The 13,260-nt window shown below is 38.4% G+C and overlaps 1 protein-coding gene across 5 annotated transcripts in view; it reads left to right on the top strand.

Moving 5' to 3' along the window:
* The window catches only part of LOC113498219 (frizzled-2), a 129,382-nt gene that overhangs the window by 107,429 nt on the left and 8,693 nt on the right, over positions 1 to 13,260 (top strand). For 3 of the 5 annotated variants that reach the window (XM_026878182.1, XM_026878159.1, XM_026878189.1), the window contains exon 1: positions 1,490 to 1,892. The exons of 1 other annotated variant lie outside the window; for it this stretch is intronic. The gene's annotated coding sequence lies outside the window, so the exon portion shown is untranslated. Of the gene's footprint in view, positions 1 to 1,488; positions 1,897 to 13,260 lie in introns of those variants that run through there. One more of the 5 variants, XM_026878174.1, reaches the window with a different exon arrangement.

The following is a 13,260-nucleotide window of genomic DNA, read 5'->3' as shown; positions in this document are numbered from 1 at the left end:
AACTTGTCCATACCACTAACGCCATGCTTGTTAATTATTATGATAAATTTATCCAACATGGCTTCTAGATTAGTTTGTGGTTAAACAAGTAAAGAAAATCTTGAGACGGCAAGAAGGTGTCGTAATGCTCTAAAGATCAACTTAACGGAATTAATTAGTGTCTATAAAGCTAACATTTTTGCTAATGTAGTAAATCGCAGACGTCTAACAATGTCTGTCATGACAATATAACGGTTCTTTCTTCTTCATTTATCTCAGCTGTATCACGTCAAACGCTTTGACTAATGCCAAAAATGAGACTTGTTTTGGCACACGATGAGTTACTTTTTCCGCATTTTTACATTGATTAATACTTGAACACGGTTATTCCTGAACAATTTTTAACAATACCCGTAAACCGTACCGGTAAAAAATATACAATGTATAATAATGTCACATGCATAACCGATATTCAAAATGTCTCAAATAGTTATGACCTAACACACGATCAGGACGATGCACCCCAAGTCGCCTGTAACTATTAACCTACGTAATTCGTTTCAATGCTTTTTTTAAATCCAGCATTCTACCAAGTACAATATTAAAAATTAAAAAACAGTTAAATTTATAAGTCGAAAGAATGAATCTTATTATTGATGAAGCCGTAACAGAATATCTAGTATTCGTCCGCTGCAAGGTGAATGAACGGACTTGGGCTTTTGAGTATCCATAATATATATAGAATTATCTGAAAAGATTTTACTAGTCGAAAAATAACTCTTTGTCTTAATCAACATTAGCACGAAGGAAAAACTCAATCACAAAAAATTGACACCACACCTTAACTAGGCTGTTGAATCTTGGAACTGAAATAAATTGACGGATACAATCTCCTAAACCTGTATAAAAAAATCTTTGAAACGCGATTATGTGTATAAGCACGGAAGAAGACATTTCCTTTTATTTCTTGTTCAGTAGAATGAGGAATCGGGAATGAGTTCATCTACTCACTGATCGGCTCGCTGATAAAATCGATTCTGAGTGCCTCCGCAAACTTTAATCGATTTCCATTCGCGATTACAAACCCAATCCGTGATTTAATAGAATTTTACATTTACTCAGCTCTCTACGCTTCGATTCATAACGATCATTTTTTCACGATAAAGGAACGCAGTGCACACATTAATTTCCATCACGTTGGGAACGGCAAACAGGAGGTGGGAAAATTTAAAATGCCCAAAGTGGATTCGCGTAAATTGATTCCGGACATCGAAGGAAGACGACGAATTGTGAGTAAATGTTTGACGGGAAATAATTTGAAAACGTTTTCCTAATTTATAAGGAGGCGGGCGGACGTTTAGCCCGCCCGGTCCTCACCCACGTAATTATTTTAACGCGCGTTATAAAAAAACTTGCATGCAAACCCTCCAGCGCCATCTATCGTGAAACCCTAACACAAAACGGCCTCCCCTCGCCCCGCACCCGCCCGTCGCGAATAGAAGCGGACTCCGTTCATTCACTCACCAGTCCCGCTCCGCGCGCCGTGGTATTAGTACGTGTTTACTCCACGGTCGTTTTACGTAAACTCGATATTGTTTGAAACATACGCTCAGCTGATCTGTGACAATAAGTTCCTAAACCGGCTACAACAACAAAACGAATAAGCTACGTTGTGAACTCTTGTGCGTCAAGTATAAACCGGACTGCTATCGAAAATATCTCAACGTTGAATGTAAAAATATACGGCGTCGCCTGAGAGCCGTCGCACCGCGTGTGACTGATCGATATTTTAAATGATAACATGGATTCAATTAGGTGTTGTTTAAGACGACGGTGAAGTAAATAGTGTGTATTGTGTGTGTGTTGTGTGGCGCAGCGTCGTCAGCCGCCTGGCGCCCGAACTGTGTGTAGCGGTAGGTAACCTATCTAATATTGATTCAATGTCTATGTATTTACGTATGTAGGTATTTGAGATAACGAGTTTGGGATTTGTTTTGAGGCGATAAGTGTCCGTTTACCAGATATCAACTATGAACAAGTCTCGCTGCAGTTTGAATGCACTATTTGTAAGGACACCGCTCTGTGTGCCTGCTCACAACTGTCGTTAAAATCTGGTCTCGATAAGCCGGCTTCCTAGATAATGCTAATTATCTTACTAAAACCTGGATAGATAGCTACAACACATTATCTAATTTTAAAAGTATATTATCTAACTACCTACCTTATTTTTATTAAAAATCACAAAGCGGTGGACAGTCATGAAAATAAATATAACATCATGTTTATAAACACATTATCCCCGTGATGTATTGTTATAGCCCGATCCTCTTTAAATCAACGTTTTAATGCGAACACGTCTTGATAGACGGTAACAAACTGATTTTAAGGTACCTATCTACACCATTTTATTTGTCAATGTTATTACCGATTTATTACTCTTTTACATCAAAACACTCTTTTATTAGTTCCCATATATCACAGCATACCTACCCATATCAAAGTCTATGGGTAATAAATTATCCGTTAACATAAAAAAATCAAGAAATTCTCTGTTGTTAAAGTTTGTAATGTATGAAGCATCGCGACAGTGCATCGCACTCGCCACCTGGAGCGCAAGGGACTCGTCTGCCTACTCCACTGTGCCTACTTATTTATGCATAACTAAATAAGTAGCTGTCTATGCTATATTGGAACACTAAACCGTCCTATAGGGCTCTACTGTCGATGCACTTTCTCATTTGCAAGTCGAAAATAGCTCGACCGAACGCCACCGGCCGACTGAGTCACGCCTTTATTTACGAGCGGCTACCTACCACTTTCCTTGGCTATCTTCCTGCCGAAGGGAGTATTAACAGTTCGCTAAGTGTCCGCGAATCTATTTCTCTGCTCCAACTAACACGTGCTTCAGCTTTATAGCTATTTATCGTTATTGCCGAACGATTGACGAAACTATGTTTAACAACCAGCTAAAATGTTTAGACTAGATCGACTTTATTGTGTTCATGTTTGAACATTTACGCTTGTTTATAATCATAAAAATAAGGTGTGAATAACGGTAGCAAAATGCGCTCCTAGCTAGTAATAGTGATTAATTTTACAAGTCAACTGCTAATTTGTAGACAACACTGACACGCACGAAAGTGGATAAAATAGTGAGTAATGTTTACAATAATCATTACAGTGTGTATCGAGTACGTATCGGGCAGCGTGGGCCCGGGGCCCGCCGATGCTGAGAGCACCTCATAAAGCAGTCTAATCGTATACACGTAACATTGTAAACAATCCCCAAAAACTCTGTCGAAACCGTTAAACACTGTTTCATATTTTCTAACACCTCCTAATTACAGGTAAAACGCATTAAATATAATTAGTGCTTATTTGAATGGATATAAAGGTGGTGCGGGTTCGATGGCCGGCACAGCAAACACGGCGGGATCACACGCACGATTCACGCGTCCAACAATGCCTTGTTTGTTTCCCGGCTATGAGGCTTTACAAATTTGAGCTCGCATAAATTACCGTCGGATTACACGGCGCCGGCGGCATATTTGATTAGCTCGTTTTGTACATCCTCTACTGAACTTAACGGCTAATTATGTATCAACAACACCTCTTTTTGTATTTTAATATCTTTAAACAAATAATTTGTTTTATTAAATAATTTGTGTAATTATAAATCTGGTTGTAGTCCACCTTCGAACGTATTTGTTATCTTTAATGAAACATGCATAGATAAATAGCGAGGATAAAAATAGATTTGTTGTTTGTATTTACGGTCGCAATATACGACCTCACACAGACTAAATTTCTGTAACACACAATACATAAATCGTCGCTGGTAGTCTCGAGCTAACCCCGCACGCGACGCTCTCCCTAAGGCCCTCCTGAAGAATCCCGCCAGCCACAGTGTAATCGTGGACTAGAGCAACGTCTAGGAGGCTCGCCTAGTGAGCTGACTGACGCAGCATACGTGTCTAGATGCTGGTATCAGGGGACGGGGAACTATTAACAATATTAACGAGCGATGCACGCCCGCTGGGCTACCGTCCTGCCCGCCATTTATCAAATTATTTATATATACGCCATGCCAGCCCACCCATAGCTTTACAAGGTCCTCCAAAAAACGGACGCTTTCGACTTTTTGTTATGCTCAGAATATTCCGCTGATAACGTGTGTTCAGGTTTTAGGTTTTTGTTGTTTTCTTGCAGACGTTTGTCTGTTAGCTGAGGTACCCTGGTAGAATCTTGAATAAATAATTTTGCTTGCTGCAGTTCTTGACATTCCTTTGCTGTATTAATTTTTATGATCATGAAAAACGAAAATAATTTTAATCAAGCAACGTACATTCCTATTTGTTAGGTATTTATGTTAATAGGGTACTCGTAATTATATTAGTATGTACACGACAGCGTGACCGTCTAGCAAACAGACTTCCAAAGCCAACACTTGGTGTGTTGTAGTTCCGATAAGACCCGTCTCAACTTATGCTCATACAACTTGGAATTCTGCCCACAGGCCGGGCCCAGCGCCGCGCGCCGTGCCTCCAGAGACAAGCATATTTACATTATAGTCTGGTCCGACTCTAAATAAAATGTTTAATAAAAGTAAAAAGTGAAAATATGTAGCTGGTTGTAAATATGTAAAGAAAAAGTTTTATAGATTATCAGTTGTGGGTACAACGGTGTTCTATTTTCGAATGTGTTATTCGGAAATAGAATGTTTGAAGTTTTTAGTTGGCAGTATCAGAAAGACGGTAGCGCTTTGTATCAACAGGGCCATTGACAACGATAACACTGGCTGTTGAAGACAAGTGCCCGTTAAACATCACAACACGTGGCCGTACAATGAGTGTTTAGAAAATATTTGATCTGTACGCTTGTTATGATCACTTGCGGACATAATAAACGCCATATGATAACCTGAAAAGATTTCATTAGTCGTATTCATGAATAATAAATTAGTGCCGGCTTAAAGAATTAAAAAAATCTAATGCTTCTGCTTTTTGTTGGGTTTTTTAGTATTTAATTAACAGTACACACTATCTTGATAAATAATGCTGCATGTTTGCGTAAGTTAAACGGATTATTAGCAATTAATCTCCTGCGTATAAGCCAAGGCTATCTTGATAAAGTTATCAAAATGGACGGCTTGCTCCTACTTAGTTCTAATAACCGCCATTTGCTTTCTTTTATATTTTTGTACAGTTGTCACTTTGACCAGTTGCAATTACTTGATTAATGTTTACTTGATTTTTGTATGAGTTATGTTATCTAATCGTTATAATTAGATTATTGATATCAGAAGCAAAATCTATAAATTCTTTACATTTTATTAATCATATTCAACACAGTTATTTTTTTATTGTTGATGAAACTTATATTTTCAGAAACACAATAACTGTAACAGTTCGTCTGACAGTTAAATGTCCAAACCCCTAAGTTAACACAAAACAATCAATTACAAGAAGCCCAAGTTACAATCGAAGTTATTTCTGTGTCACGTTATCGCGATACGGAACCAATATCAATAAATCATGCGAGTCGATAACTGGGCGTAATTAAACAGCACTAGTGATCGATCATAGATAGCAGCGTGTCGGCCGCTATCGGCAGAGGCGCGGACATGTGTTCAGCTGTGATAAGCGCTCGGAGACAGCGCGCAAGACACCAAACAGCGCTAAAAATCTCCCTCAGAATACAAAAAATGCCAATAACAGTTACAGCAAATTGTTGCCGGTGCTTGGTCAGCGTGAGAATCATTCTAATACTCATACGATGATAATACAATTCAAATAGTGATAGTGGCCTCTATTGAATGTAAATCACAAACAGTGTTATATAACCATGTATAACATCGTACACAGCAGACAATTCTCAGTTCGCTACTGATAAGAAAACTTATATTTCTTTACGATTTGATATTTCACGTTATCAGCGCGTTATCTCGCAATCTGGGTACACACTATACCTTGTAACGACGCTCTATTACAACCGCTCTACATGCTTGTTTGACAAAAATATCAATAACCCGAGCTAGCACTGTTATCACGTACCGCACTCGTATCTCGTGATAATTTTATAATCTTTAGCGTCCGAATCACTAGATGTCTTGCGGAATCGGAAATAATAAAACCATTTATAGTTAAAGGCTTCCAAATTGAATTCGAGCGTGTTTAATATCCGAAGCGTTACAATTCATGTGTTTGCCTTAGCTCGAAGAATTCATTAAACTTGTAGAAATCGATATCGTCGGCGCCGTTATTACTAGCTGTCGAGAATGAAGGCAAAGACGTCTCGCTTTCAGCCCAGTAATAAGAATTATCGATGAAACTTATACTGGTCTATAGCTAAATATACAAGCATAATGTATAGCTGTTAATGTTAGCGTTCAGTTAAATTATATGTACATTTTATTATAAACAACATTACTAAAGGCGCGATGACTCCTCGATTTAGTGCTGCAATAAATTCACATGAAAATTTAGCAAGCACACTCGGTATTGTCCAAATATTACGGCGAGCCAACACTGCACGCAGGGTATTTTCGTTTTAGAGCCATTAAATCGAGATGCGCCCCATCCACCGCACTCGAAAATGATACGTAACTTGGTAATTTTATGGCAGTATTTCGTGCACCGTAGTGAATTTCGCCAGGGCATCGATTATTTGAACAAACAAGCCGGGTAATAAATCATCCGCTCCCGGTTACCTGCAAGGGATCGATACGAAAAAAGCCCCTTTTTGAAACAAAAGGGAGTGACATTTGTAACGACGCTCCACTACCGCACTCGGTTACACTCGACCTGATCAAAGATGAAATCAAATGTACCAGTGCGCATTAAGCCCAGTCTGATGATAGTGGCTAGACTACACAAGTGCTGCGTCATACATTCATATAGAATTCTTTGAAGATGTGAGATTTGTTGCAGCTTAAAACAACATTCATCAAGTAATTTATTATCCGCCAATAATATGAAACTCATTCCATTCATTGTAATGACAATGGCTGTAGCAAGTTTTAACATCAAATAAATAATGATAGATATAAGAAGAATAGCCTTAAAGCTCGTAAAATTTGCAAACAACAAATTCATTTGGAGACGCCGATGCCCCATTGTTTGTTTCCCGTGTTTTCAAGCACCGTTACTCCGCCATTGTTCTAAACGTGTCCTTGCTTTCTTAAAATATTATAAAAGTAATTGTAAATGTATTCGCAAACATCTCGTCCAGGTATAAAATCATTTGGCCGAGGCCGTGGACAATTTTTATTGACCCAAATTACTGTAGCTATTCAAATAGACGGTAAATGACGAAATTAGAGTTTATTAGTTGTTCCTGAACGCTTCGTTTATTGTTTGCTACTTTTATGCTTGTAGCCTCCTTTGACTGATGTCAGCATTAGTTAGAACAAAGCTTTAAGCAATTAGTTTACGAATGTTTTAAAAGTCATTTACAGTTTCGCTTAGATTTTTGAAACAAACGATAATTGGCAAATTTACGCAAAAATAATGTGTATTAGATTTTGGCGAAATTGTTTTTTTAAACTTGACACGACAAATACTTAATGTCCGATAGCTATTATGTTAGGCCTCGGTCAACAAGCTCAAAAATTATTACCTTTTAGAAAGGGTGCGATAAAGATAGGGAGCAAACCGGTGCCGGCACCCGAATGGCAGTTGTATCTCGCGCCGGATATCCGTAAATCTTGGCGGCCATTCTCGGGAATATCGGACGCGCACGACAAACATCTGCTGTCACCGGCCAGACGATACCGTAACTGCGATTGTTGCAGATTTGTTTGCCAAGAATTTTCAACCAAATAACAATTCCTTTAGCGATTTGCAAAAATGCAGCAAACTAATACAAAATCTAAACGGTCAATTAACTTGTAATACTGCATTACCTATTACTCAACAAAAAAGCTCAAAGTCATTTAACAATAAAAGTTAATGGAACTAGTCTCATTTGATACGATCGCTGTATAAAAATACAGTCGCGACAACGGGCAAACATTTACATTAAAATGTCATAAAGCCGGTTGCGGAATACATTTTTTCAATAGAACATATTGCTCGCCATCTGTTGGCGGAATTTAGCGTTATGACAAACAATTCCTTCAAAACATTTCAATATTTAAATTGAACAAGACTAAATTTAGATAAAAGAGATAATAAATAATAAAGAGATAGATAAGGCTATTTAAACTTTTTCCTTCCAAATGTTATTGTGTTACCATCCAACTACATGCATTATTCTCAAGTTTTCCATTTCAACAGTATATTCATAGGCATATGTATATATATTATATTCATACTACCATAAAATGTTACAAAACTATTCAAAAACTCACCATCTAAATGTATCCTCTCAAAATACGCAAACGGCTTTTACCCAAATCAGCAGTCCAATTTTGGGTAATAAGTCATTAAAAAAGTTTAAATTGGCAACATCGAGTGTTAGTTGTGGTGCAGGCGGGAAGCGGGTTCGGACGACCAGCGGCCATCTTGCTTTTAACCCTGTTAAAGACGTCCATTCAAATTGTGATAGAACTTTGACCTCCGGGGCGCAAACTTTGTGGTGTCGCGGTAAACATAATTGGGGTCTTAGGGTTTCCTATGTTTGGCATTTAAGATATTTCGTCGTGTTAAATTGCCCGTCTAAATCCTATTCATACAGAAATTTAATATATCTCTTACATGTAAGGAATTATTCTTTTATAAACTATATTTTATAAATCAAAAACTAAAAATATCCAAACAAAAAACAGTTAAAAAAAATTCGTATCGAATACTTTTACGGGCTCGCCTCTTTCGTACACTTAAAATAATATGCACATTGACGTTTCATACATAGTAAATGCAGGTACCTAGTATCATAAGCTACCCGCTATCGTCCGTCGCTTGGCCCACACCGACAGCATAAGTTTGATTTGTCAAGCGGAAAATTGCGAGGAACGAGAAAACGTTGACCCGACCCGACTGATTGCGTTACGTCAACAAGCCTATGACAGCGCGAAACGTACCGAATATCTTAGTACATTGCGTTGTAGCTAGCGACTCGTTAACCACTACCCCTTTCTGAACTTGCTATGGAATTTATAATTGAAGTTTGGTTTCCGTCATGTATTTAGACTAAAATAGTATACTTAGATATTGGAATAGCATTTTACCCTGACTCTAATCTGTGTTTTATCGATGTTCCTTAGCTTATTTTGCAGCTAGATGAGCTTGGCTGTAGTTGTTCTGCGATTAACTGTAAACATAATTATCAATCGCCTGATGGCCAAAGCTTTAATGAAATTACCTTGCAATTTAATGTTCACTGTTACAACAGCTTTTACATCTATTTAACATTTCACAACATTAATGTGATTTTTGCAAACGTTTCTATTTGTAACATTATATAATCTGATAGATATAGCGCTTTACGATTCACAAGCACAAGCTTCAGTAGTTCGTGAAACATTACCTGGCGTCACGTATTAAGTCAAAATGTAATTGAAACAAGTATCAACAGAACTAAGAAACTAGATCCTTTAATATTTTGTTTAATGTTTTAATACTTAGCCCGAGATAGAAACAAGATACAAATCTTTAAATATGTACTCAACGAAAACCGAGATACTGACGCATGCCCGCATCAAAAAGTTCCAAGTTTACGCAATGAGGACTATACTTACATAATGTTGTTACGTCAATATATCCTTTGGATTATTTCCAATTAAAGCTACAATTATGACTAAAAAACGTGTTACAGAACCGATAAAATACCATCTTAGAATAAGAAGCCATTCACGCGAGACGCTAGACCCTCGGTACATTCTGCCAGGTAGTAACTCCAAAAACAGTAGAACATCAAACCTACGTTTAAATTGTAGTAACATGTCAATAAAGGAAGACTTCACAAGTGTTTATAGTAACAGTTGTACCGTTTTGTGCGAATGGCATTGTGCGGCTGTCAGCGGCCGAGATTAACGCGTCGGAGATGGACCGGTGCGGGGCGGTGCGCGGCGACCTTCCCGAATACTACTGTACTACTGTGAATACTAGTCTGCTAGCACCATCTAGTGTCACTGTAGAGATAGAAAATTGATTACAAGGTTTTTTAAAAAAAACAGTGGATGGCTTATTCATGAAACTTATGCCAACTATACCAGTTTAAACATTTACAGAATCGTAACGTTACGTACACTTAATCCAACGTAACGGGAGCCTAAAGCAAAACAGTTAGTTGGTGCTCATAAATTAAACATAAAACAATGCTACGAACTTAGTTTTATAGTCATCTTGTTTCGGTAAACAAGTACACCAATGCGCCAAGTACGCTGTATTTGGCGCATTCTCCAAGTTCGCGCGCCCAGCTACCCCGAGCAGGTCAGTGACCCGGCCGCCATATTCATCCGCTTTCCTTTACAGGGTGGGCAGGTCTAGTGATTGGCGTACGGCCCATTAATCACGTAGCTCTGTACGCATTTAGCATGCGCGAGAAGCCAGGGTGACTCATTAGTGATAATGTTACAATGGGCCTTTCTTGCGTCTGCGCATACACGACTAACGTCTTGTCACACCATAGTACCCGCGATGATAATATATTTTTTATTTAATATTACAATGGGGTATTGATCAGTATCTCCGCGTTGTGGACTGAAACTGTGCCTAGCTATAACAGTATAGTGTACTTGTGTACACGTTGCCTGGGAAACTGAGAACGAAGCCCTTTCATTGGAGAATAAATTACTTTTCACAATACACCATACAATTCATTGATCATTTATCTTTTATTATTACAGCAATAATAAAAGATAAGTAAAATTGTGTTTACTCTGAGACGGAATCAGCCCATTCAAGTTGATGATTATGTCTCCTAGAGACTGCATAATAATACAAATCCGGGATACACTAGCCCGCATATTTCACGCTAAGCCACCATCACTCCTCTTGAAAATCGTAAGAAACTAAAGGACATCCTCCTGGCGATAGTTGTATTAGTATTAGGTATAAGCGTCATCCTCTTCCTCGTAACGATTCCTATGAAACATCACAATGTATTCGTTCATTCAATTGTTCTCTTACAGTTAAATCAATGGTAATCCGATACAATGGCACGATACCGGACGGAACAATCCTACACATCTCGGCCCACACGTCATTCCTAATAAGCATTCGGTGACGGCCTGCTTAGCGCACTAAGTGAGCCAAGCTAAGGACCTGCCTTCTAAGCGCATTCCTGTGCCCCTAGGGCTTTGGTACTCAGACTTACTTGTTACGGCGCTTGTCAGTAGATAAGTATGGAAAAGTCAAATTCAAAACTTATCACTTACATTGAATATACTAAGAAAATAAGGGACTTATAAATGTTGAACAGTTGTGAGAAACTCTTAACAACTTTCAATCTTATCAACTTTTACAAAAATAAAGAAACACAATCGTCTGTAAAAAAAGTTAGTAGAACATTTCCCGACCACCTCTTCAAGCAAGCCATTCTGAATAAACCTCATTTAAAGACAACAAAGCCTCACGATTTGACCCACAAACTGAATATAAGGCACAATAATGGCGACAACTTTTCACTTTCAAACTTTGACAGTTAAATACCCGAGTATCGTAGAATTATGTTGTAGAGGCTCGGCCACTTGTTACGTGCTATTGTCAGATGACCTGGATTGTTTTTACGTAGACTTGAAACGGCCTAATGATAATGCAATCAGGTCACGGCCAAAAACAGTTTCTTGCTTACAATTCCCATACTAATTGTATATGCTACTTGATATGAGGTTAGAACAACAGACTAACTATGGTCTATTAATTATAGCAGTGTATATACCCCATAATTTGTGTAATAAAGTTTAATGTTTTAACAACATTGAATGCCAAGCTTTTTCTCATCTCTCTCAACTTGTTATTCTCATATTACGTCAATCAAAGTCTGTCAGCTTATCGCATATCAAATAATTTGCGGCGGTAAATCCGCACATCACATACATCTGACGCGTCCGTTAATCTTCCAAACTTACAGCTTCCCATCCATCAAACAATATTCTCGTTAACGCAGCAAAAAATAACAAGACAAAACATTAACAAACAAAAAAGCATACTTCAAAAATGTGGCCGTATCACTTGAAGTATCAATCATGCAAATAAGCAAGAGTAAAAAGGCATGAAAAAAATACAAAACGTTCTCGACGAGGCGTGGCGTGTACGCGGTTATTCTCCTTTACTGCAACGTTTTTGTTCACATTCATATTTAGAATGCCCTATAATTACCCAGTACAAAGAGTTCCCATGCTTAGTAGACCTCTCCAGTAGCCTCGTTATGTTTTGATAACATAAATAAAGAAAACTGTTCGATACAATGTTTACATACCTGAGTATCACACTATACAAAGCCTCATGTCATACACATTCATGCTGTATTTATTTAGACAATACAGATGCGATACAAAACAACACGAGGTTTCACCTCCGCTCTGTTTTCATTCAAGTTTTATGTGTGTGGTATGATGCATGTAAGTCGATGTAGGCCATAACTCGCGGGGAGCAGTGTCGTCGTGTCACAGCTTTATTGGCGGTAAACACGGCACGGGCTGACTGCTGGCAGTCCTGGCCCGCGCCCGCTTTACAGCCGCACTCGATCGTAAATTATTTTCATGTTACTCTGCATATTATTGCGTATTGCTATGTTATGGGGTAGCGTGGGCTTTTCTTGAGGGCAAAAGCCCATAAATTCAGTCTGAGCTCTCGATCTCTTAAAAGTCTTCTAGGGCTATACCTGTATGAGTTCATTAATGAATCGATGCCTCATACAGACTCAAATAAATCATGAATATTCAACTCTCAAAATGTTTCTGTAGAGTCATTTAGAGTTTTCACAAAACCTTACAGCCTTCAATGTGTTACACCTGTGGGCGTTGACAAACAAACTCGAGACATTGACATCTCTTTATAATTATCTAGGCAACAATTGACTAACGCTAATAAAGCTATAAAAATCCAATCTGAATAAATAAGCTAGTGTGGTCTTCCTTTTGCGTACGGTTGTGAAATTGTGTAAAAGCGTCGATGTGGCTGAAGTTGTAGTCATAGGTGTCGCCCTCAGGTGGGCCGGATGCCCATTTATCATACCTCAACGTAAAATGGGTGAAGTTTAAAACTCAGCTCCAGTTTAAAGCAGCACCTCCCTTGTACCTAGCTACACGCACCGTGACTCGTGAGCAATTCGTGAGCGTCCACAGGAAGCGATCGCTCGTAAAATAACGTTCGACGACGTCGTCGCGGCGTAAAG

Source organism: Trichoplusia ni, chromosome 1, assembly GCF_003590095.1.
Source record: "Trichoplusia ni isolate ovarian cell line Hi5 chromosome 1, tn1, whole genome shotgun sequence".
Taxonomy (NCBI): Eukaryota; Metazoa; Arthropoda; class Insecta; order Lepidoptera; family Noctuidae; genus Trichoplusia; species Trichoplusia ni.
This window is presented reverse-complemented; position numbering and strand designations above follow the sequence as displayed.